The sequence below is a fragment of the Cnephaeus nilssonii genome, assembly GCF_951640355.1.
Source record: "Cnephaeus nilssonii genome assembly, chromosome: 24".
NCBI classification, from domain to species: Eukaryota; Metazoa; Chordata; class Mammalia; order Chiroptera; family Vespertilionidae; genus Cnephaeus; species Cnephaeus nilssonii.
In genome coordinates this window covers 4,607,524-4,632,174 of record NC_137095.1, presented here as the reverse complement: position 1 = coordinate 4,632,174, position 24,651 = coordinate 4,607,524, and the positions used below count along the sequence as shown (strand labels likewise).

Below are 24,651 nucleotides of genomic sequence, written 5' to 3'. Positions count from 1 at the left end.
TATATTTACAGTTCTCTTCATCGCTACCTGGCAGCAATCAAATCAATCGGTTAGGAAGAAAATTAAACACGTCTTCTCAAATGCAGGACAAAGGAAATATTCATGACATAAATATTTAAGCACCCACACAATTTTTTAAATATTCAAGTGAAACTCGATCATTCTATTCATGAATAAAGTATTTCTCGGTCTAAATGCTGGCATATCTAGGAAATTCAAATGCCTAGAAGATGTATTTCATAAGAATTCTCTCACTAAATAAAAGTGGTTCGTTTTAAGTTTTTCTTTTCTATTCCAAACAAGAAAACCAGTGTCTGGAAAAATTGAACTTTTCGGGTCTGACAAACAAAATAGTCATAAAAAGAAAAATAAATAAATAAATAAACCTTCCCCTGAAGCAAACACAATAACCAACATTGGCTTTGAAAGTTGGATACACCAAGTTACCAGTAAATTGAAGTAAAAATTTACAGATAAGTTAAGTTCTTTAAATTTCAAAACGAGCTAGAAACATTAAAGATTACACAGGCTCCATTACTGGTTGCATCCTTGAGTTAAGAGCTTAACCCATGACTTGCCACTGCCTTCCATTTACAAATGGCATTAGGACTTTTAACTGCCTTGATTTTTGCTTTAGAACAACTTCTCCAGTTTATTCCGGAACAAGTTAACGAGTTCATAACGTGGGCAGTGGCAGGCTCTCCCAGCTCACACACTCGCTGGCCAGAGTCCACGTGATCTGTAGCTATTGCCACACAAAGCATGCTCTTAAAGACAGACAGACAGACAGCATGCCCGGGACCACCTGCCACCTCGGGGACGCAGCCATCTCCCCTTTAACTGACAATCTGTGACATACCAGGAAGGTGCTGACATACCACTTGAAATCCTACACCTGGATACACATTTTCTGCATCTACATTGCATTTTAAAAATTCAGAAAGGCACCAACGATGACAAAGGCTACTCAGATGTGTTCAGGGACAGGTACTGTGCGGTTAAGGGGCACTGTCCCAGCCCCCTCTTTACCAGTGTTTCTGAGATGCAGTATTTCAAGAAGGTATTTCTTCTGGTGTGTGCTTCCCAGCAGCAGGTACCCAGGAAGGCAGGCCTGAGCCACAATGCCAGTGTGAAATACTAAGCCCTTCATGGATGGAAAGCAATAGATGCAATGAGTAAAATACCCAAAGAGATAATTGCTCACTTAAAAATTTTCCCAATTTCCTTTAGGTGATTTTAATGTCCAGAAAATGGATTTCGACACATCTACACACTGGAAAAAAGAATTTAAACTAGGCTGTTAGTTTAGGCAAAACGAATGAACAACTAACTCAGGGCCTGAGAGGCACACTTTAACAGAACATTTCAGGGTTCCCGTTAAAGAAATTTTAAATCACTTCCCGCTGGTGGCAATATAAATTGGAATACCCTTTGTGAAAAGCAATTTGGCCAATGAAGTGTTCACATGCTTTGATCTAGGTAAGCCCACTCCGGGCGATTTTCCCAAAGCAAATAAATCATTTAAAGGAAAAGAGACATATTTTTTAAATGTACACATAGAAGTCTGTTCAACGCAATGCCATTTTAAATGGTGAAACATTAGGAACAATCTAAATATAAAACAGGCAAAAGCCTAAAGTAAGGTCCCACTAACAAAAAAATTATGTAGCATCAGAAATTAAAACAAGTTGATACAGTGTAGTAAAAAAAAAAAATCTGCACTTCTTTACAAGTGTGGGAAAAATACAAGAACATGGTAGGATACAGAGGGAAGATAAAAAAAAAAAAAAAAAAAAAAAAAAAGACCAGCACACAAAGATCTTGTGGGTATGTGGGTGACTTTCTTAGTTTTTAAAAAATTATTATTATTATCATGACTGCTGCATTATTTAAGCGATAGAGTAGAAAAGCATGAATTTAAAAACCACTGCATGGTCTTTAGAAGCAGTATAGCAAATATAAGTATACTGGCTGAAATGCTTATCTAGCACTTGTGTTGATGACTCAAATAAACTTTTATACCTTAATTTTTGTGAAATCAAAGAACCACCATGTGAAGAAAACAGCCTTTAAAGAAAACTTCTGGCACTGAAATAACACAATTCTTTCCTAAGTGAGAAATGTCAACAGATTCACAGACACTTTGGGGAAAAAAGTTTTGGTAGCCTATATATAATTCATTTCCTGTTACAAAAGGGTGTTAATTACTTATCCACACCTTGGAAATAAAGTTTGAAGGAGAAAGCAGTTTCACCTTGTCCGTACAAAATAAATCAATGATTTTTTAAAAGAAAGCTAAAGTGATAAGCATATTAAAAATGCTAACATATTGCTAGATTTAAAATAAATTGAAGTTAAAAGGGGGGAGTGCAAGGGAAAAAAATTAAACTGGCATTTCAGGTTTTTAAACACACACACACACACACACGCACATTTAAGCCTTTCACACCTGTCTTTTAGCAACTTCACATCTTAAGTTTAAGAAAAATGACCTCTCAAATCGAGATGTCATTTACAGAGACTGACAAACGACTCCTCGCACATCCAGCCCCAGAGCAAAGCTGTTGCTGGAGAGGACTTGGACCCGGCCATTTCTTTAAAGGACACTCAGATTCGGAACTGAAAAATCAGGATAAGAGAAACTCAAGTTGGATTCTCTGAGCACCTATTTCCTGTCCAAACAGCCCTTTTGTTCTGCTTCCCTGCCTAATGTGCATGTTCGGTTGGCATCAGAAAGCGGCAACAATGACAAAACCGGGCGGACACAGAAGCATAAGAGATCAAAAGTGTAGAATTAAGGATCATTAGAAGATTAGAACGAAAATCCTACCAACAAAAACCTCCACAATTTTCTGTTTGCTTCACCTCAGATTAACTTCACTGAAGCTGTACCGCGCAACCAAACCGAACACCAAGCCCCGCCCTCGCCGATCCTAGTGGCTGAAGCGCCAAGTCTCCGCCCTGTTAGCGAAGCTGGCGCCTGTGATTGGGCACAGCTGATATCCATTATTTTAAAGAACTTTTCCTTGCTAGCAGGGTAGGTTGCACACACTAAAAACCCCCTGGCTAAGCTGGTTTCTTAAAGAAACAGTAGGGAATGTTGCCATTTCCCCCTCCTAGGCTATTTGCTTACTCTATTGTCTGCGTAAAAAGAAATGAAATTAACAGCCTTGAAAACCTGCCAGAAGCAGCGTTAGTTTGTGGTTCGGTGACCGACTGCTTAGAACACGATGCTTTACCATCTGATATGTTTCAGAGCCGTGAAGGTGAAGTGGTTTCATAAAGGCAGACTCCTTTTTTTTTTTTTCCAACAGAGTTAACGTTTTGCCTGAAAATTTTAGAACGGCAACAGAAAACCCATGGCAACATTTCGCAAAGAAGAACAAAACAATATCTCCTCCAAGACTTTAGGAGAAGACTGTAACTTAAGTGGAAATATATAGATAGCACTTAAACCACTGAACGCGACGCATTAATTTCTATGCTACCTATCCAATTCACTTATGTTCTCAGTATAACTAGAGCAAAATGTGCAGACACCAAAAATGGGTATTTCTACTTAAAACTGAAAACATGTTAGGCAGAAATGTTATCTATTAGCACACGCACAGGTCTGGCGATGTGTGTTTTGCCAAGGTTAATACTGACGCCCAGCAAATGGGTATCTTTAAGAGGAAAAAGCAACTTCTTCTAATGATCCGTTCAGGTAAAAAGTTTAGGATGGCTTTAATTTTTTTATGTTGTTTTTTAAAATAAGGACGGATGCTATGTTGCGCTTTAAGATGGTATGGGCACCCTAAGATGCAGCTGAAGGGTATTTTCCCCTTAAACTACTAAATTGTATTAAATGTTATTTTTACTATAGAGTTTCTAAAGAGAGTATATGGACACTCTGATTTAAAAGAAAAAAAGGACCTCCTATCACTTTATTTTTTAATTTTATTACGTTTTTTACAGAGTGGAAGAGAGAGGGATAGAGAGTCAGAAACATCGATGAGAGAGAAACATTGATCAGCTGCCTCCTGCACACCCACTACTGGGGACGTGCCCACAACCAAGGTACATGCCCTTGACCGGACTTGAACCTGGGACCCTTCAGTCCGCAGGCCGACGCTTTATCCACTGAGCCAAACCGATTAGGGCTCCTATCACTTTAAACATTACTAAATTTGCTACATATTACTGTATATGTTTATTTTATTAGAACTGCTTATGTTTTAATAGGTTGGCCCATCAAATCTTACTCCAACATTAATCATTATGTGATTGAACAACATTTACCTTATTCAATAAAGTAGATTTTCCACCTCTACAAAAAAATTTGACTGATTTATAAAAACAAATTCAAAATGAAAGCAAATTAGGGTGGCTCTCCTTAAAATATACGTTAAGTTTATATAAAGGATTTTTAATATACGTTTACAGTTTTCAAAGTTCGAAATCCTGAGAGTGTTTTTCCTCCAAGAAAACTCACGTGTTAGAACACAAAGCCTACAAGCTTGTTTTGAATACAAAGACAAGTCTTTGTGAGAAAGTGCAAATCCACATGATTGCAACTAGACATGAATATGGAGCAATACCCTGCACAAGCCCAAACAGCTGCAAAACCCATTATGCCTTTTAAGTGGACAAACTGAAAGGGCCAATTCACAGAGGTCTAGTCCCAAGATCCTTTGCAAGGACTCGCGGCTTTGAATGCCCGGCACTTCAGGAGTCAAGTTCAGGTTTTCTTCCCACTGTGCGGACGGACACTCGCGAAAGCACGCAGGAAGCAGAAGAGGTACAGGAGCCAACAGCAGACACAATACACAAGCTGAGGTACAGCACGGGACTGGAGAGAGCAGGTTTCAGCCGGCCCAAACTGCGCAGGATTATAGAAAAGGACATGGCAAACGTTTAAATCTTAAAATGGGGCAAGCATAAAACTAGTAGACAGTGATGGGAACCAAAAATACCTTTGCTCTGACACCGTATTTCACTTCAAAGTTAGTTATTTGTATAAAACAGGCACATATCACAATCTATATATATAAAAGGCTAATATGCAAAGTATCCCCTCGGGAGTTCGTCCAGGAGACCAGGAGTTTGATTGCTCGCTATGACGTGCACTCACCACCAGGGGGTGGCGCGGAATGAAGAAAGGCCCTGGTCAGCAGCCGGGGAAGGGAGGCCCCAGATGACAGATGACAGACGGCAGCTGGGGAGGAAGGCCCTGATCGGCCCTGACTGCCGGCCAGGCCTAGGGACCCCGCCCGTGCACCAATTTCGTGCACCAGGCCTCTAGTGTAACACCAAGATCACTCTCAGCAGAGCAGAGAGATATGGACTTGGCTATTCCAGACTGCTCAGAGCTCTCCAGGATCTCCTTGTAAGCAGTTCAAGGTGGTAAATACCATCCGAAGGTGGCTCACCGGTTAAAAATAAAGGTATTGTGTTCGCCTTCTAAATCGGTAGCAGAAGGAAACGGCAGACATAAAGAAGGGACAGCGACAGCACGCCCGTGATTATTTAACAACAATATTGCCTCTGAGGAACACGGCGTCTGCGAGGTCTCGGACTCCCCCAGTGAATGTGACGGTATCGCTTCCCCAACATCAACCAGTCAAAGGACTTCCTGTGTCTCCATGTGGGAGCTGCTCGGGGTTATATCAGCCAAAAACAATTTAGGAGGGGACGAGCTGAACAGCAACTCACTTCCATCTCACTTGTGATTAAAAAGTCCCTATCAGACTCAGTACCCAGTCTACGAGGAATAACATTTGGTACAAAGAGAGCAGACTGCAGACGTCTTTAGGATTTTGCAGGACTGAGAACAGCTCAAAGTATTCCTCCCTAAACAGAGGTGAATCATCCCTGGGCACCAAAGGCAGGTGACATGGCTCAAAGGACCAAACATGGCTGGGGTCACTAAGGAGAAAGCCTGAAAACCACCAGCTAATGGAGAGAACAAGTAAATTTAAAAAATATTTCCCTGGCCCCGGCTGGTGTGGCTCAGTGGATAGAGCCTCGGCCTGAGGACAGAAGGGTCCCGGGTTCGGTTCCCCTCAAGGGCACATGCCTGGGTTGCGGCCCGATCCCCAGTAGGGGGCGTGCAGGAGGCAGCGAATCAATGATTCTCATCATTGATGTTTCTCTCTCTCCCCCTTCCTCTCTGAAATCAATACAAATATATATATATTTCCCTGACAAATACACACTGCCTACAAAAGTGAGGTCTGTGCCTGAGCTTGCAATTCCTGATGTGCATCTTCTAACATATTAAGGCAGGCATCCTCAAACTACGGCCCACGAGCCACATGCGGGTGTTTTTGCCGTTTTGTTTTTTTACTTCAAAATTAGACATGTGCAGTGTGCATAGGAATGTGTTCATAGTTTTTTTTAAACTATAGTCCAGCCCTCCAACGGTCTGAGGGACAGTGAACTGGCCCCCTGTTTAAAAAGTCTGAGGACCCCTGCATTAAAGGGAGAAAGCGAACTGAGTATGGCAATGCCCTGACCGGTGTGGCTCAGTGGATAGAGCATCAGCCTATGGACTGAAGGGTCCCAGGTTTGATTCCGGTCAAGGGCATGGACCTTAGTTGCGGGTACATCCCCAGTGGGGGGTGTGCAGGAGGCAGCTGATCAATGTTTCTCTCTCATCGATGTTTCTAACTCTCTCTCCCTCTCCCTTCCTCTCTGTAAAAATCAATAAAATATATTTTTAAAAAGTGAGTATGGCAGGAAGGGGAGGTGGTAATAGGTCATTCAGCAGAATAATAAGCACAAAGGAAACAAATAGATAAGAAAGCAAAATGCTAGCTGGAAGAAGGTATATCTTTCTGAGAGATAGTAAATCGCTTTAAGTCTAGCGGGTGAACAATAGATGTGAATTAAAAAGGAAAAGGGATCACAATGCTGAGACCACAGGATAGCAGAGGACAAAAGCATTCATAATCCTCAAAAGTATTTTCATGAGCCATGCAACATACCCAAGTCAGCTGCTAGACACAGAAAAATGACAGGAAACAGACTGGCAGACTTTAAGTTCCCTTCTCTCTCCTTAGCAGCCTAAGTGAGGAAAAAATAAAGATGACAAGATAGACGTGTGGGTCACTAGCTTTCAAAAGAAAAGCTTTCCTCGTCATAGAAAATTTTTTAAAAATTACAGTCACAAGCACAATTTTGAAAAGCACAAGTCAAACGGGTGACATTCCCTGATGACTACACAATTAAGATTCCAAGTTCACAAAAAAGCTTATTCATTCATCAAACCTTTTGAACACCTACTATGTGCTGTGGAGGCCACTGCAGGAACTTCTGGTCTAGAGTCAGTAAAAAGTTTAGATTTTATTGTCTATGGAGACGGATCGTCTTTGGGATAAGCTCTGAAGGGGCAGGCAGCTGAAGACTGTGATGAATTCCACTGGTTTAGGAGATGGAGAATACACACTAACAGAAAGGCTGGGGGTATACATGCCAAACATTGACAATGGTTATTTACTCTAACTTTCTATTCCTTCTTCAAGTTTGTTTTTTTTTAAACCCCCAAACCCAAAACACATTGCCCTTATAATCAAATCCAAAAATGAGGTTTTTAAAAAGCAGAACAAAGCGCAGCTGGTGAGGCTCAGTGGTGGAGCATGGACCTAGGAACCAGGAGGTCAAGGTTCGATTCCAGGTCGGGGCACAAGTCCGGGTTTGGGGCTCCATCCCCAGTAGGGGGCATGCCGGAGGCAGCCGATTCATGAATCTCTCCCATCACTGATGTTTCTATCTCTCTCTCCCTCTCCCTTCCTCTCTGAAATCAATTCTAAAAATGTATTTTTAAAAATAAAATAAAAAGCAGAACAAAGCCCAGCCAGTGCGGCTCAGTGGTTGAGCATTGACCTATGAACCAGGAGGTCAAGATTCGGTTCCCAGTCAGGGCATAAGACGGGGTTTCAGGCTCGATCCCCAGTAGGGGACGTAGCCCATCCATGAATCCATGAATCTCTCTAATCATTGATGTTTCTCTCTCCCCCCTCCCTTCCTCTCTGAAGTCAATATATATATATATATATATATATATATATATATATATATTAAATTTTATTTTAAATATATTTTTATTGATTTCAGAGAGGAAGGAAGAGGGAGAGAGAGATAGAAACATCAATGATGAGAGAGAGTCATTGATTGGCTGCCTCCTGCACGACCCCACTGGGGATCGAACCCACAACCTGGGCATGTGCCCTTGACCAGAATCGAACCTGGGACCCTTCAGTCCGCAGGCCGAGGCTCTAGCCACTGAGCCAAACCGGGTAGGGCTATATATATACATATATTTTTTTTAAAAGACAGAACAAAACAGCCCTTCCAAAATAAAGCATCCTGATTATCTGTCTGCAAACTACATATACCGTAAAAAAAAAAAAAAACTAAAAAAAAACTCAAATCACCTCTATGCCTATACCTTTAAATAAAAACAGGTTATTCAAAGCTATACGTAAACTCCTGTTACACACACACACACACACACCCCATTTTCAGGAAATGAATGCTGCTCCCTAATTTGTCCTGTCACTGCAGTGAGCATGATAAATAAAACAGACTGACTGCCCCACAAGCACACCGTGGGGCACTCCCAGATCCAGGCTCAGGAAGGAACAAGTACTTCGATGTGTGGTGAGCAAACAGCTGATGAATACCCGCCGCGGATCTCCCTCCGAAGGACACGCCTAGTACCTTCCTCGCAGGCCCCGCCAGGTGACAGGTGCTCCCCTTAACCACCGTCTGCAAAACCGGAAGGAGACACTCGGACTGTTTTCACACGAGCCTGCTGGGGCACGGGAGATATTTTAAGGGCAGGCACACCTCGTTTTATTGCACTCGCTTTCTTTGTGCTGCACGGAAGTTGCCTTTTTTTTTTTAAACCGAAGGCAAGACCCTCCACCAGCAAAAAAAGAAAAGAAAAAAAGATTATGAGTCGATTTATTGCGCTACTTGCTTTATTGTGGCCGTCTGGCACCAGACCCACAACATCTCCAAGGTGTGACTGTAATAATTTGCCAGGTTACACAAGGGGGCGAGGGGAACACAGCCAGAGTGATTTATGTCACATACAATCAAGTGGGGTTTTTTTCTCCTTTACTTTTTTTTCTTCCTTTTTTAGGGAGGGAGGCAGGGAGAGAGAGAGAGAAAAAAACACATCCATGTGAAAGAGAAACATCCATTGCTTGCTTCCCCTATACGCCCAGACAAAGCAATCCGTACCCCGCTGGTGCATGGGACAGACGCTCCAACCGAGCCACACTGGCCAGGGCTCTTATTTTTACTCTGAAAAAGGAGGTCACACCTACTGCCAGACATCTTACAATGCGATTTCAAAGGAGAAGAGTCATCCCACACAGATGAACAAGAAATCCTGGTTTGCCCTGGCCAGTGTGGCTCAGTGGATAGAGCGTCGGCCTGCGGACTAAAGGGTCCCAGGTTCGATTCCAGCCTAGGGCACGTGCCCGGGTTGCGGGCTCGATTCCCGCCCCAAGAAGGGGACGTGCAGGAGGCAGCCAATCCATGATTCTCTCTCATCATGGATGTTTCTATCTCTCTCCCTTCCTTTCTAAAATCAATAAAAAATATATTAAAAAAAAAAAAAGAAATCCTGGTTTCTCATGCACGTGCTCAAACCATAGGAACGAATCATGGCTACGCCATCTCCCACGAGAACATAAGAGAGAACCCTCAAGTTTTTCGTGTTTTTAATTCATTTTATTTCCAGCATTTCAATCTGTGTCACTCCCGAATGATAAAACGTTGGCATGCAATCTACACTACGTACTCCAGAGAGGATCCTGCGATGGGGCACACCAGGAGTTCAAGAAACAAGAAATGTTCCGAGGGGACAGCTGTTGACGGCAAAACAAAATAAAAAACAAAACAAAACCACACACCATCGAAATGCCCACGAGTGACGGAAGATGAAGACAGTACTGTACGGCAATGAAAGAAATGAGAGACTACGATCACGTGCTATTTTTATAAAGCCCAGAAGAAAAGGCAAACTGAAAAACGTATCAATATTATGTCATGAAACTATTTTTGTGGGGTTTTTTTTTTAAAGGCAAGGGAATGATAAACACAAAACCTACCAGACTAGACCTGGGCGGGGAGACGCGAGGACGGGTAAGAAACACGTAAACAGATGCAAGTTTTGGTCATGCTCCAGGTCGAGGTTTGGGGGAGGAGCCATGGATTTTTACTACGTTCTACCTCTTTATACCGTATTGTGCTACATAGTCGTCTTTTGTGGTATAGTAAACACATATTAGCCATACTACATATCAAACATATATATATATACACACACATACATCACATATTTTTCCATAATCCTCACCCGAAGACACGTTTTCATTGATTTTAGAGAGAAAAGGGAGAAGAGGGGGAGAGACAGAGAAACACCTATGGGTTGCCTCCCGGAATGCACCCTGACCTGGGGTCGAACCCGGGACCCTTCAGTGCATGGGGGGCCAAGCTCCACCCCACTGAGCCATACCGCTGGGACAGGGCTAAAATATATATATTTGCATACCTTTTTTCGGCTTTCTGAAGGTATAACTCACACATAATAAACTGCACCCACTTCCCGTGGGAGGTGTGATCGGTTTGAACCGAGGAAGTTCTCGCCGCGATCAAGGTAATAGTCCACAGCCTCGGCCGGTGTTGCTCAGTGGATAGTGTCGGCCTGCAGACCCAAGGGTCCCGGGTTCGATTCCCGGTCGGGGACACATGTGCGGGTCGGGGGCTCCATCCCCACTAGGGGGCGTGCAGGAGGCAGCCGATACATTATTCTCTCTCCCTCCCTCTCCTCAATAAACAACAACAAAATCTATTAAAAAACAAAAACAAAGATAATAGTCCACCAACGCCTAAAATTACCTCCTATACCTTTGAGATCCCTGCGCTTTGCCTTAAACATATTTCCATTTTGTTGATCTCTAATAAATGTATACAACAGGTTTATTAAGCAATCGTCTCCACTGCATTCCTAGAGCTATTGTCATTTTCTTTTTTAAAAAAAATGTTCATGCCCTAACCGGTGTGGCTCAGTGGATAGAGCGTTGGCCTGGGGACTGAAGGGTCCCGGGTTCGATTCCGGTCAAGGGCATGTACCTGGGTTGCGGGCACATCCCCAGTCGGGGGCGTGCAGGAGGCAGCTGATGGATATTTCTCTCTCATCGATGTTTCTCAATAAAATATATTTAAAAAATAAAAAATAAAAATAAAATGTTCATGTTTCCTGAGTCCACCAACATCCAGCAGTACTGACCAAAAGAAAGCGTTGCAAAGGCAAATGTTGGGAAATTTTAAAATTTTGGGAAATTTCAACGTGCATCTATATATTTGGCAGGAAAAATCCTCCCCCCCCCCCCCCCTCTTGAAGCCCCGGACCCTGAAGACCTGGGCAGGCCAGGGCGCCCTAAAAATAAAAAAGTGGTCACATAATGGTTACATAACTAACCTTAACATCCAAAGTTTTGTGGTCTTAGGGGTTCGGTGGCCTCTTGGATCTAAGATACATAGCGTTACCGGGTTGCACCCCTGAGACTAATATTACGTGCCAACTACACTTTATTTACTTTTTAAAATATATTTTATTGATTTTTTTATGGAGAGGAAGGGAGAGGGGGAGAGAGTTAGAAACATCGATTCAGCTGCCTCCTGCACACCCCCAATCTGGGGATGTGCCCGCAACCAAGGTCCATGCCCTTGACCGGAATGGAACCCGGGACCCTTCAGTCCGCAGGCCGACGCTCTATCCACTCAGCCACACCGGTCAGGGCGCCAACTACACTTTAATTAAAATAAAAAAAAAAACAACTCAACTTTTTGAACGGTGTATGGCATTTGACACTTTCAATAAAATAAAATAAAATCTAATCCCGGATTTTGGAAAGTGGAGCCGTGCAAACCATTCCAGACCGCCCCGCGTGGACGGCGGGGGACACGGATCCACATAAAAATGTCCTCGCTGCCGGGCAGGTCGCCGCCAGGTCGGGCGACGACTTCCGAATCGTGAAAAAAAAAAATAATTAAAAAACACACACAAAAAAACCCCACAAACAAACAAATCACGGCGGCCCGTCGCCCGCGCGCGGCCTCCCCCCCCCCCCCGCAGCGAGCGGGTCGAAATCAAGTTCAAGTCGCTCCCGCGTCCACGGGACTCGTCCACGCGACCCCGAAAGTTACTCGGTCGAAAAGGGGGCGGGGAGAAAATGCACAAACTCTGGGTCCGGCCCCCCCCACCCCCCCGGGAGCGCGACCAACTCCGGCCCCTTCCCGTCGGCGGGCGCGGCAGGTGGAAGGTCCCGGAAGGGCAGGCAGCCCGGGCGCTCGGGGGACCCGGACGCCCCGGGACCGCCGCCCGCCAACTGCCCCGGAACACGGCCACGGGGGGAGGGGGTTCCACACCCCGCGCCCCCCTCCGCGCCAGGACCCTCGGCCTCGGCCCTCCGCGGCCCGCACGGCCCCGCCGCCACCTGCCGCCCTCCGTCCGCTTCCGGCCGGGCCGGGCCGGGCCGGGCCGCGCCTCATGGGGAAGGGGGGAGGGGAGGGGACCCGGCGCCGCCCCGGCCGCTCGCTCCTCACCTCGCCTCACCTGGCGGCGGCCCTCTCCGCCGGACGCGCTGCCCGCCGCCGGTCGCCGCGGGTGAAGGAGGACAGGTGAGGCCGACGAACCGCGCTCGTTCAGGTCCCCTCACCGCCGCCGCCGCCGGCCTCTCGTCCGCTGTTTAGTAAACTTTTCTGTTTGGTTGCTCGGCCTGTGACGCGACACGGGAAGTGCCCCTGATTGGCCGGCGCCCGGCGCTGACGCGTCGCCCCGCCCCCCCGCTGCTTAATTATTACCGGCCAGGCGGCTCGCAGGCCGGGGGCCGGGGGCGGGGCCATGACTCGGGGCGTGTAGCGATTGGCTTTATCCCGGAGAGGGCGGGACCTAGGGAGACCCCGCCTCCTCCGCCGGCGCTGTTCCGCCTTCGCCTCCCCTGACCTCCCGCCTTGGCCTCGCCCCGTCAAGGCTGTGGGGCGCGGTTTCAGGGGTCTCGCGGCCCGTGGAAGGGGCTGGAGAGGAGGAGGAGGAGGAGGAGCAGCGGCCTCCGCCGCCCACCGCGCCGTGTCCGGCGTGTTCCTGTCCGGGGCGGAGGCTCCGGAAGAATCGCGCTCCAGCTGCTAGTTGTGCAAGAGGGAATCCGAGCGAGCTCGCCCGCGGCTTGCAGCCCTGGGGGCTCCCCGGCCGTGCAAAGTCCGAGGTCGGGGTGCGGCCTGGAGGGGGCGGGGACGCCGCCCGGGCCCGAGCCAAGGCTTGCAGGAGAGGATCCCGCCGGGAAGCGCGCGTGCTGAAGCGAGCCGCACACTCGCCGCAAAGGCACCCGCGCCCTTCCGCCCTGGTTCCCTACAGCGCGGCCCCTGCACCCCCCAGCCGAGCGGGGTGCGGGGGGTGGAGGACAATGGCTCCCCGGAGCGTCCCCGCCTTCGGGCTGAAGTGCAGCACCAGCTACAAGTGCAACGTCAAGTTGGAGGTCATTTTTCCTGCTGGTACCGCAAGGGAGCGGTTCGGCTGGGCTGGAAGGTAGGAGGCGGACCGGGTCCCGAGGATCCCTTTATTGTTAAAGTTTCATGGTTTGCTCGTGGTGAATTTTTTGCATCATCCATTTTGCTGATTTAAAAATATAGCATCAAAGTGTGCTGTTTATCTTGATTTTCTGAGCTTTGGGGCGTCCCTTGGAATTGTGCGCTGTGATGGAGTCTCTCACCGTCCTCGCCCTTGGGTGGGTCTCACTTGGGGAGAGGGGTTCGGTTCGGTTCGGTTTGGAGGAGGCAGCTGTGCTTTGCCCTGCGGAGAACCGAACGCAGCATTTTCCTGCTCTGCTCAAGAGGCATTTCCAGTTTTGATTGACAGATGCTCCAGGGGCGTGGTCAGGACTTAAGGGGTCAAGTTGAACCCAGGGCATACAAGGGGGTCGGGCTGGCGTGCTCAGTGGTGGAGCATGGACCTATGAACCAGGAAGGAGGTCAGGGTTCAATTCCTGGTCAAGGGCAAATGCCCTGGTTGTGGGCTCCATCCCCAGTGGGGGGCGTGCAGGAGGCAGCCGATCAATAATCCCCTCTCATCATTGATGTTTCTCTTTCTCCCTCTCCTTCCTCTCTGAAATCAATAAAAATACATTTTTAAAAATTATAAAATAAAATAAAAACACATTTTCATTATGTTTAGGCCCTGGACAAGCACACTTCAGCTTACCACAAGTCCCCTTGTATTTTTTTTAATACATATATATATTTTTTAAATATATTTTTATTGATTTTAGAGAGGAAGAAAGAGGGAGAGAGATGGAAACATCCATGATGAGAGAGAACCATGAATCAGCTGCCAACTGGGGATCGAGCCCACAACCCAGGCGCGTGCCCTTGACCGGAATTGAACCTGGGAACTTTCAGTTCGCAGGCCAATGCTCTATCCTCTGAGCTAACTTGGCCAGAGCTAAATATATTTTTATTGATTTTAGAGAGGGAGAGAGAGAGAGAAATGATGAGAGGGAATCATGGATCAGCTGCCTCCTGCACATCCCCTTACTGGGGACCAAGCCCGATACCTTGGGCATGTGCCCTTGACCGGAATCGAACCTGGGACCCTTGAGTCCACATGCCGACCCTCTATCCACTAAGCCACACCAGCCAGGGCAGAAAGGGTGTTTTTAAAGGGCATTCCACTTTGAATTGAAAGCCTACAAATTATGGACGAACTCAACAAAACAGGATTTTGCCCAGGGATGTCATCTCTGATAGAGAGTCCATCTTAGTATAATGGAGATGAGGGATGGTTTTAGCCTCAATGACTACAGGTCTAAAGAACCAAATCCTACCTATATAATAAAAGGCTAATATGCAAATTGTCCCCTTGACTGGGAGTTCCACCGGAAGTTCAACCAGGGGGCCGGGCCGGCTGGCCAACCGCCCAAGGCCCCTCCCCATGGCTGGCCCCGCCCCCAGTCGGCCCCAATAGAGGCAGGCCAGCTGGACCCTGCCAGCCGGACCCCCCACCCGTGCACGAATTGGTGCACTGGGCCTCTAGTTAAAAAAGAAAGAAAAAAAGAACTAAATCCAGTCCTTGACTTTGCTTAATGGGAAGTGGAAGCCATTGGAGAACTCCAAGGAGGAAAGGAAATGGTGGGTTGTAACAATTTGGTGCATTCTGCCGATTCTAGCAATAATTCTGCAGCCCGGGGTCCGTTCAGCTGTTCACTGTTCTCTGGCCACTGGGTGGGAGGACGATAAGGAAGGGATTTAGAATTTCGGCCAGGGGTTCCCAGCGCTCCTCCGTCACGTGTGGGCTTGGTGACCGTGAGCGATGCCCAAATCGCTGGGTTTCGATTTCCTATGCGTTTGGGGAACGTCCGTGAACAAAACAGAAGACCCCCTGCCAGTACAGATTTATTGCTCTCATCGGGGAGATACTGAGGAAAAGATAACTTTGTACGCTGTGAGTCCGAAGACAGTAAGTGGTAGAGACAGAAGGAAAAGTAGAGCAGGCCCGGCTGGTGTGGCTCAGTGGTTGAGCGTCGACCTATGAACCAGGAGGTCACAGTTCGATTCCCGGTCAGGGCACATGTCCGGATTGTGCGCTCGATCCCCAGTGGGGGGCGTGCAGGAGGCAGCCGATCTATGATTCTCTCTCATCAATGATGTTTCTCTCTCTCCCTTTCTCTCTGTCTAAAAAAAACAACACATACACACAAAATTAATAAAATTTTAAAAAGCTTAAAACTAACATGATCCGACATAGATTTGATTTGATTTTTAAAAATTTTTATTTTTATTGATTTTAGAGAGGAAGGGAGAGAATGAGAGGGGGAGAGAGAGAGAAACATCAATGATAAGAATCATGGATTGGCTGCCTCCTGCACCCCCCACACTGGGGATGGAGCCCACAATCTGGGCATGTGCCCTGACCAGGAATCGAACCCTAACCTCCTGGTTCACAGGTCGATGCTCAACCACTGAGTCATGCCAGCCAGGCAAACAAACCCTTCCTTTTTTTAAAAAAAATATATATTTTATTGGTTTTTATAGAGAGGAAGGGAGAGGGATAGAGAGTTAGAAACATCGATGAGAGAGAAACATCCATCAGCTGCCTCCTGCACACCCCCTACTGGGGATGTGCCCGAAACCAAGGTACATGCCCTTGACCGGAATCGAACCCGGACCCTTCAGTCTGCAGGCCAACGCTCTATCCACTGAGCCACACCGGTTAGGGCAGAACAAACCCTTTCTTGATAAGCGGCAGCAGCCCGTGTGGCTATGTCTGCTGGTGAAGCAGAGTGACCTCCACCTGGTATAAAAACTGCTGTTTGATTTTCTCTGCTATTGTTAGAGATAGTCCCTTGTCCTATAAACTGTCATTGTAAACTATTGTTATTTTTAGATAGTCCCTTATTCTGTAAAAGAACTGTTTTAGTTTGGATACTAGAAAAGATAAACTTAACTGTCTGACCTTGCAAGCTAGCCATCTAGCATCAGGGACTGATACGCTGATACTGATAATATTCTCATGCCAGGCATCTGTATAGATAGGATATGTACTCAAGGTTACAAATTATCTGCAAAAGTAACATACACAAAGACCTGAAAAGATATACAAAGAGAATGCTTCTTCCTTTGTTGGCTCGGAATTTGACAGATATATTCTGCTCTGAGCACGAGCGTAATAAAGACTCCTAATTGGCTTAAGGGTCTTGTATCTAGCTAGCTGACTTACGATTGAACACCGGGAGGTCATGGTTCGATTCCTGGTCAGGGCACATGCCCGGGGTGCGGGCTCCATCCCCAGTATGGGGCGTGCAGGAGGCGGCCGATCTATGATTCTCTCTCCTCATGGATGTTTCTCTCTCTCCCTCTCCTTCCTCTCTGAAATCAATAAAAGTATATTTGGGGCGGGGGGAACTAGAGCAGAGGATGGGGGAGGGCAGGCTGCAGTGTTACATGGGGCAGGCTGGGTAGGCCCCACTGAGAAGGCGAGCTTGGCAGGAAGTTGTAAGAGGTGAGGGTGGAGTGCCGGGAGTCGCTGGGAGAAGAGGGATCCAGACTTAGAGAACCGTCCGAGCCTGGGCCTCCAGGCAGGGCCAGCCAGGAGGAGGGGAGAGTAAGAAACAAGGTTGGAGAGATCGGGAGGACCCAACAGACCATGTAGGGCCTTGAGGACCATCATACATACTTTGGCTCTTACTTTATTTATTTATTTTTAAGAAAACAATATATTAATTTTATTGTTGCTCGTAAAGTGAGTCATTGACACTTGTCTAAAAGCAGGCGGTTAAGTAAATTGTATAGCATTATACACCGAGTGGCCAGATGATGATGATCTCTGGACGCATAATCATCTGGACACTCAGTGTCTATCCTATAGAATAAAGGCTAATATGTAAATTGCCCCCTCCACCATCCATGATTCTCTCTCATCGATGATGTTTCTCTCTCTCCCTTTCTCTCTGTCTAAAAAACAACACATACACACTTAATAATAAAATTTTAAAAAGCTTAAAACTAACATGATCCGAAGTAGATTTGATTTAATTTTCTAAAAATTTTATTTTTATTGATTTTAGAGGGGAAGGGAGGAGAGAGAGAAACATCAATGATGAGACTCATGGATCAGCTGCCTCCCACACGCCCCACACTGGGGATCGAGCCCACATCCCGGGAATCACGTGCCCTGACCGGGAATCAAGCGGTGACCTCGTGTGGCTCAGAAGTCGATGCTCAACCACTGAGCCACGCTCGCCAGGCTCCAACTTAGGTTTTGAAGGATCGTTCTGGCTGCTGTGTAGTGAGCAGACGAAAAAGACAGGAAGTGTAAGAGCAGGGACACCTATAAGACAGCAGTGACTCGGACCCGGGTGATGGCGGTGGAGCCAGGGAAGAGCGGTCACATTCTGGATGTACACTGAGCGGCCAGATTATGATGGTCTCTGAATGCATAATAACCTGGCCACTCAGTGTGTGTGTGTGTGTGTATATATATATATTAGAGGCCCAGTGCATGAATTCGTGCATGGGTGGGGTCCAGCCAGCCTGGCCAGTGGGAGGGGACATGGGTGGTTGGCCGGCCTGCCTGCTAATCAAACTCCTGGTCGAGGGGACAATTTGCATATTAGCCTTTTATTCTATAGGATACACACTGAGTGGCCAGATTATTATGCATTCAGAGATCATCATCATCTGGCCACTCAGTGTATGTGTGTGTATGTATGTATATGTGTGTGTGTGTGTGTATGTGTGTGTGTGCATGTGTGTGTGTGTGTGTGTGTGTATGTATGTATGTATATATATTAGAGTCCCGGTGCATGAATTCGTGCATGGGTGGGGTCCAGCCAGCCTGGCCAGGGGGAGGGGACATGGGCAGTTGGTCGGCCTGCCTGCTGGTCGAACTCCTGGTCGAGGGGACCATTTGCATATTAGCCTTTTATCCTATAGGATACACACGGAGTGGCCAGATTATTATGCGTCCAGAGATCATCATCATCTGGCCATTCAGTGTAGTTTGAAGGTGGACCCACTGGTTTTCTGATAGATGGGGGGCAGGGTAGGAGAGAGAGTTGGAGATGATCACACATCCTGGATGATAAGACGAGGGTCAGGGAAGAGGCGTTGGGCAGGGGAGGAGAACATTTGGGGACGCATCATCCCACAAATGATACTTAAAGCCAAGGCTGATCAGGGCGTTAGCACAGAGCAGAGGGAGGACCAAGCCCGAAGCGGAGTTCAAGGAGAAGGAAGTGGAGGAATGAGCGCCCGGAGGCCAAGGCGGCGGAGACAGAGGTGGGAGGAGTGAGAACACCGTGTCCTGGAAGCCAGGGGTCAGCTGTGCCCGGAGCCGCTGGGAGTTCAGGTCTGAGGAGGACAGACTTGACAGGTGCCTCTGGGTTCACGTGGAGGTCACCCTGGGGGGAGGGTGGTTCAGGTGGCTGCAGAGTGGGGTGGGAGGGGCATTAGGGGTTTAATGGGAGGACAGGGGGGTTAACATCAGAAAGATCGTCGTCAACTGGCAAGGAGATGAGGACATTCTTATGCATTTTATTTAGAATTGATTTTTATTCAGATTCTTTTTTAAGCCCTGACTAGTGTGGCTCAGTGGATAGAGCGTCGGCCTGTGGACTGAAGGGTCCCAGGTTCGATTCCAGTCAAGGGCATGTACCTTGGTTGCGGGCACATCCCCAGTAGGGGGTGTGCAGGAAGCAGCTGATCGATGTATCTCTCTCATCGATGTTTCTAACTCTCTATCGCTCTCCCTTCCTCTCTGTAAAATATCAATAAAATATATTTTTAAAAAACATAATAAAAAAGATTCTTTTAAAAATATATATTTATTGATTTGAGAGAGATTTGTTGTTCCACTTATGATTCATTGGTTGATTCTTTTTTTAAAAAAGTATATGTATGTATATATATATTTTTTTTCTAAATATATATATATCTATTGATTTCAGAGAGGAAGGGAGAGGGAGAGAGAGAAATATCTATGATGAGAGAGAATCATGGACCGGCTGCCTCCTGCACTCCCCCCACTGGGGATCGAACCCGAAACCTGGACATGTGCCCTTGACCGGAATCGAACCTGGGACCCCTCAGTCCCCAGGCCGATGCTCTATCCACTGAGCCAAGTTGGCTAGGGCTAAAATATATATTTTTGTTGATTTCAGAGAGGAAGGGAGAGGGAGAGAGAGAAACATCCATGATGAGAGAGAATCACTGATGGGCTGCCTCCTGCACGCCCCCCCTGGGGATCAAGCCCACAACCCGGGCATGTGCCCTGCCTGGGAATTGAACCATGACCTCCTGGTTCATAGGTTCATAGGTCCATGCTCAACCATTGAGCCACACCGGCCAGGCTGTGCTCCAATATCTTGTCTTAAAGCGGCGATGATACCCTCTTTGCTAGCTTGATCAAACGGAAGACAGTTCATGCAGAATGCTTAATGCAGGGTCCAGCCCCAAATTAAGCCGCAGGCGAACGGTCGTCACGTTATCTGATTCGTTATCTGATCCCGTCGCAGCTAAAAGCAGACGGTCTTTTGCAATAGGTCAGTGGGTAAGGACACCCGGGCCCACTGGCAAGCAACTCAGAGTCCCTGGCAGGCAGAGCCGTCCGGGCGCCCAGCCTGGCCAGGAGGCTTAAGAAAGGCGGAGTGCAACAGCCATGTGGTCCCCCGTCTTGCCTCCCGAGGGGGAACATTGCTCCAGGGAGACTTGGAGCTGGGGGACACGGTGACACAGGGCCTCCCGGTCACTCAGGGTGGGGCTCAGCAACCCCAGAATGCACCCACAGAAATACACACAAGCATGTGGGTATCGCTGGGAGGGCGTGGGGGCAGAGCCCACAGGAGTGGCCAGGCCAGAGGTTCAGAAATGTCATCGTAAAGCCCCTAGCCAGTGTGGCTCAGTGGATAGAGCGTCAGCCTGTGGACTGAAGGGTCCCATGTTCGAGTCCAGTCAAGGGCACATGCCCGGGTTGCAGGCTTGATCCCCAGTGGGGGGTGTGCAGGAGGCAGCCGGTCCATGATTCTCTCTCATCACTGATGTTTCTATCTCGCTCTCCCTCCTCCTTCCTCTCTGAAATCAATAAAAACATATTACAAAAAAAAAAAAAAAAGTCAACATGAAGATGTACCAGCCCAGGCCCTGGAGGGTTTGGCTCAGTGGACAAAGCATCGGCCTGCGGACTGAAGGGTCCCGGGTTTGATTCCGGTCAAGTGCACATGCCTGGGTTGCACGAGGCAGCCGATCCATGATTCTCTCTCATCATTGATGTCTCTATCTCTCTCTCCCTCTCCCTTCCTCTCTGAAATCAATAAAATAAAATTAAAATTAAAAAGATGTCCCAGCCCGGCCGGCGTGACTCAGTGGTTGAACATCGACCTATGAACTAGGAGGTCACGGTTCCATTCCTGGTCAAGGGCACATGCCCAGGTTGGGGGCTCCACCAAGTAGGGGGCGTGCAGGAGGCAGCTGATGAATGATTCTCATCATTGATGTTTCTCTCTCTCTCTCTCCCTTCCTCTCTGAAATCAATAGAAATGTGTTTTTGTAAAAATATATTTTATTGATTTTTTTTTTTTTTTTCCCAGAGAGGACGGGAGAGGGAGAGTTAGAAACATTGATCAGCTGCCTCCTGCACACCTCCTACTGGGGATGTGCCTGCAACAAAGGTACATGCCCATGACCGGAATCAAACCTGGGACCTTTCAGTCCGCTTTATCCACTGAGCCACACCGGTTAGGGCTAGAAATGTATTTTTAAAAAAATGACATCCCATTGGAGGTTTGGGGTCAATCACAGGGTCCTCCTCAGGGCAGCTGCCTGCCGAGCCGTGGGCGACTGGGCAGCCAACACGTGGGCGATCAGTCCAGGAGGTTGGAACCCGCCACTGGACCCTGGGAAGTCGGGCAGGAACGAGGCTCGGCCACTGCAGGGGGTAAGGGGGGAGAGACTGGCCCAGGGGCCCGGGAGCTCCAAGCATCCCCACGGGGTGGGGAAATGAGAGAGGTCTGGGTTCCAGGCCACGTGGGTGCTCAAAGCAGGTCAGTGGGTTCTGGAGTCCCGTGTCCAGATAGCTGGAGGGGAGACCTGAGCGGAGGGGAGGCGGGGGCGGGGGGCCTGGGTCAGGGCTTACTCAGGCCCACTGAACAGGCATGAGGCCACCCCTCACTCATGCATGCTCTCTACAGCAAGCATGTCGAACTCACGGCCCATGGGCCACTTGCCTCATTGAAATGGAGTGGCCAGATGATGATGATCTCTGAATATATAATAATCTGGCCACTCAGTGTATATCATCGTGTATAATAAAAGGCTAATATGCAAATTGTCCCCTCGACCAGGAGTTCGACCAGCAGGCAGGGTGGCCAACCACCCATGTACCCTCCCCCTGGCCAGGCTGGCCGGACCCCACCCATGCAAGAATTCATGCACTAGGCCTCTAATGTATATACACACACACTGAGTGGCCATATTATTATGATCTCTGAACACATAATAATCTGGCCACTCAGTGTCTATCCTATAGAATAAAAGGCTAATATGCAAATTGTCCCCTCGACCAGGAGTTCGACCAGCAGGCAGGGTGGCCAACCGCCCATGTCCCCTCCCCCTGGCCAGGCTGGCCGAACCCCACCCATGCACTGGGCCTCTAATACACACACACACACACACACACACACACACACACACACACTGAGTGGCCAGATTATCATGGTTCAGAGATCATCATAATCTGGCCACTGAGCGTATTTGGCTCGTGTTTAGCCTTTGAGTTTGACATACTTGCCCCAGAGCCCTGCACCAGCTACTGAGGAGGGAGAGGTGGACAGAGCAGCGGCCTCCAACCCGCAGAGCGCAAGGCCGCCCTTCCTGCTTCAGCACAGGTCAGCAGGTGAGGCCACAGGTGAGGCGTGGCCGCATCAGCAGGTTCGAGTGGCCTGGATCCTGGAGCTGGGGCTGGCCGGGCGCCAGGCCAGGGAGGCGGGTGCTGACACCAAGACGCGTTGGGGCAGCAGGTGACGCCTCTCTGCCCCTCAGGCCGGATCCAGACCCACTGCCCCGGGACGTGTGCAGACGGGCACGTGCAGGAAAGCACAGGGGCCAGGGGTGGCCCGCTGTCCCCGTTGGCCCAGGCCCGAAGGGTGCGCAGGAGCAATACTAAACGCAGATGGAGGGTCACTGGTGTGCAGTGACGAGGCCACCCGGCCGGCGTGGCTCCGTGGTTGAGCATCCACCTAGGAACCAGGAGGTCAGGGTTCAGTCCCGGTCAGGGCACATGCCTGGGTTGTGGGCCCGATCCCCAGTAGGGGCGTGCAGGAGGCAGCCGATCAATGGTTCTCTCTCATCATGGATTTTTCTCTCTCTCTCCCTCTCCCTTCCTCTCTGAAATCAATAAAAATATATTAAAAAAGAAAAGGGAGGGCCCCCCCATGGGTGTGTGTGTCTCAGGGGAGCTCAGCCCCGACACACAGGCACACGTGCAATAGAGAAGCCGTGAACTGTCCCGTGTGGGTGTCTCTCTTTTTTTGTTTTAATATAAATTTTTTTATTGATTTCAGAGAGGAAGGCGAGGGAGAGAGAGAAACTTCCATGATGAGAGAGAATCACAGATCGGTTGCCTCCTGCATGCCCCCACTGGGGATGGAGCCCACAACCCGGGCATGTGCCCTGACCGGGAATCGAACCCTGACCTCATGGTTCATAGGTGGACGCTCCATCCCCTGAGCCACACCAGCCGGCTCGGCGGGTGTCTCCTTTGGAAGGCCGGGGCGTGACCTGGCAGGTGTAGGCCAGAACCTTCAGGGCATCCAGAAGGGTGCCTCGTCCCCGGCGACATGGGCCCGCCCCGTGGCTCCTCCTCGACGCCCTTGCACCTGCGTCCTCGCTCACCTCTGCCGGCCCCGGGCCTGTCTCCAGACCTGCCCGTCACATGCCCCCACAGGTGTGGGCTCCACTTGGCTGCGGGCCTCTCGTGCCAACTGACTCTGGCATCCGACTCGCCCGTGACTCACTCGCCACTCCACCCTCTCCCGCCCACTGCCTCTGATGCTGTGTTTGCCTCCTGCACGGACCAGCTCATTAAATCTCTCCCTGCGATGCTTGGTCTGCAAAGGCGGTGGGCTGGGTGTCGGGCCGTGTTGGTCAACAAGACCAGCCCCTGAGGGTTGATGCCAAGGGAGGAGGACTACAGGCAGGGTGCTGAGTGCCATCCCGGGCGCAGTGGGGGTACGGGGGGCACACCTGGGCTGGGAGACCTGGAGGCTGTAGCTCTGTTTCCCGGTTGCAGGCTGTGCCGTGAATTATGGTTTCATACCTGGTCCATCTGTCCCCTTCATCCCTTCACCCATTCATTCGTCGGCTCCATCACAAACTGTGGAAACGGAATGCAACAATAAAAAGAACTTCCTTCCAGGCCTGGCCGGTGTGGCTCCGTGGGTAGAGTGCCGGCCTGCAGACAGAAGGGTCCCAGGTTTGATTTCTGGTCAAGGACACATGCCCGGGTTGTGAGCGCGATCCCCAGTAGGGAGCGGGCAGGAGGCAGCCGATCCATGATGCTCTCTCATCGTGGATGTTTCTATCTCTCCCTCTCCCTTCCTCTCTGAAATCAATCCTATATAATAAAAGGCTAATATGCAAATTGACCGAACTGCAGAACAACCCGTCACTATGATGTGGACTGACCACCAGGGGGCAGATCCTCAACACAGAAGCTGCCCCCTGGTGGTCAGTGCGCTCCCACAGGGGGAGCGCCGCTCAGCCAGAAGGCCTGAGCTGGGCTCACAGCTGGCAAACTCAGCGGTGGTGGCAGGAGCCTCTCCTGCCTCAGCGGCAGCGCTAAGGACGTCTGACTGCCAGCTTGGGGTGCAGGCTGTGAGAGGGTGCAGGCTGGGCTGAGGGACGCCACCCCCCCCCCCCAGTGCACGGATTTTGTGCACTGGGCCTCTAGTAAAAATATATATAAAAAAGGACTGCTGCCGGGCCCACCCGGGACTTTTAGGTTCCCCCGGATGGCCTGCGCCCACCTGCTTTACTCTTCCCTCCACTTGGAAGATCCCAGTCCCACACTCCTCCCCCATCCAACTTTTAGACCTCGGCTAAAGG

The 24,651-nt window shown here is 48.9% G+C and overlaps 1 protein-coding gene across 6 annotated transcripts in view; it reads right to left on the bottom strand.

The window, feature by feature from the left end:
- The window catches only part of ZFAND6 (zinc finger AN1-type containing 6), a 56,119-nt gene extending 43,355 nt beyond the window's left edge, over positions 1-12,764 (bottom strand). For 2 of the 6 annotated variants that reach the window (XM_079764163.1, XM_079764167.1), the window contains exon 1: positions 12,607-12,763. The gene's annotated coding sequence lies outside the window, so the exon portion shown is untranslated. Of the gene's footprint in view, positions 1-2,830; positions 2,896-12,606 lie in introns of those variants that run through there. The other 4 variants (XM_079764165.1, XM_079764164.1, XM_079764168.1 and 1 more) reach the window with 4 other exon arrangements.
- Positions 12,765-24,651: the final 11,887 nt, after the last annotated feature.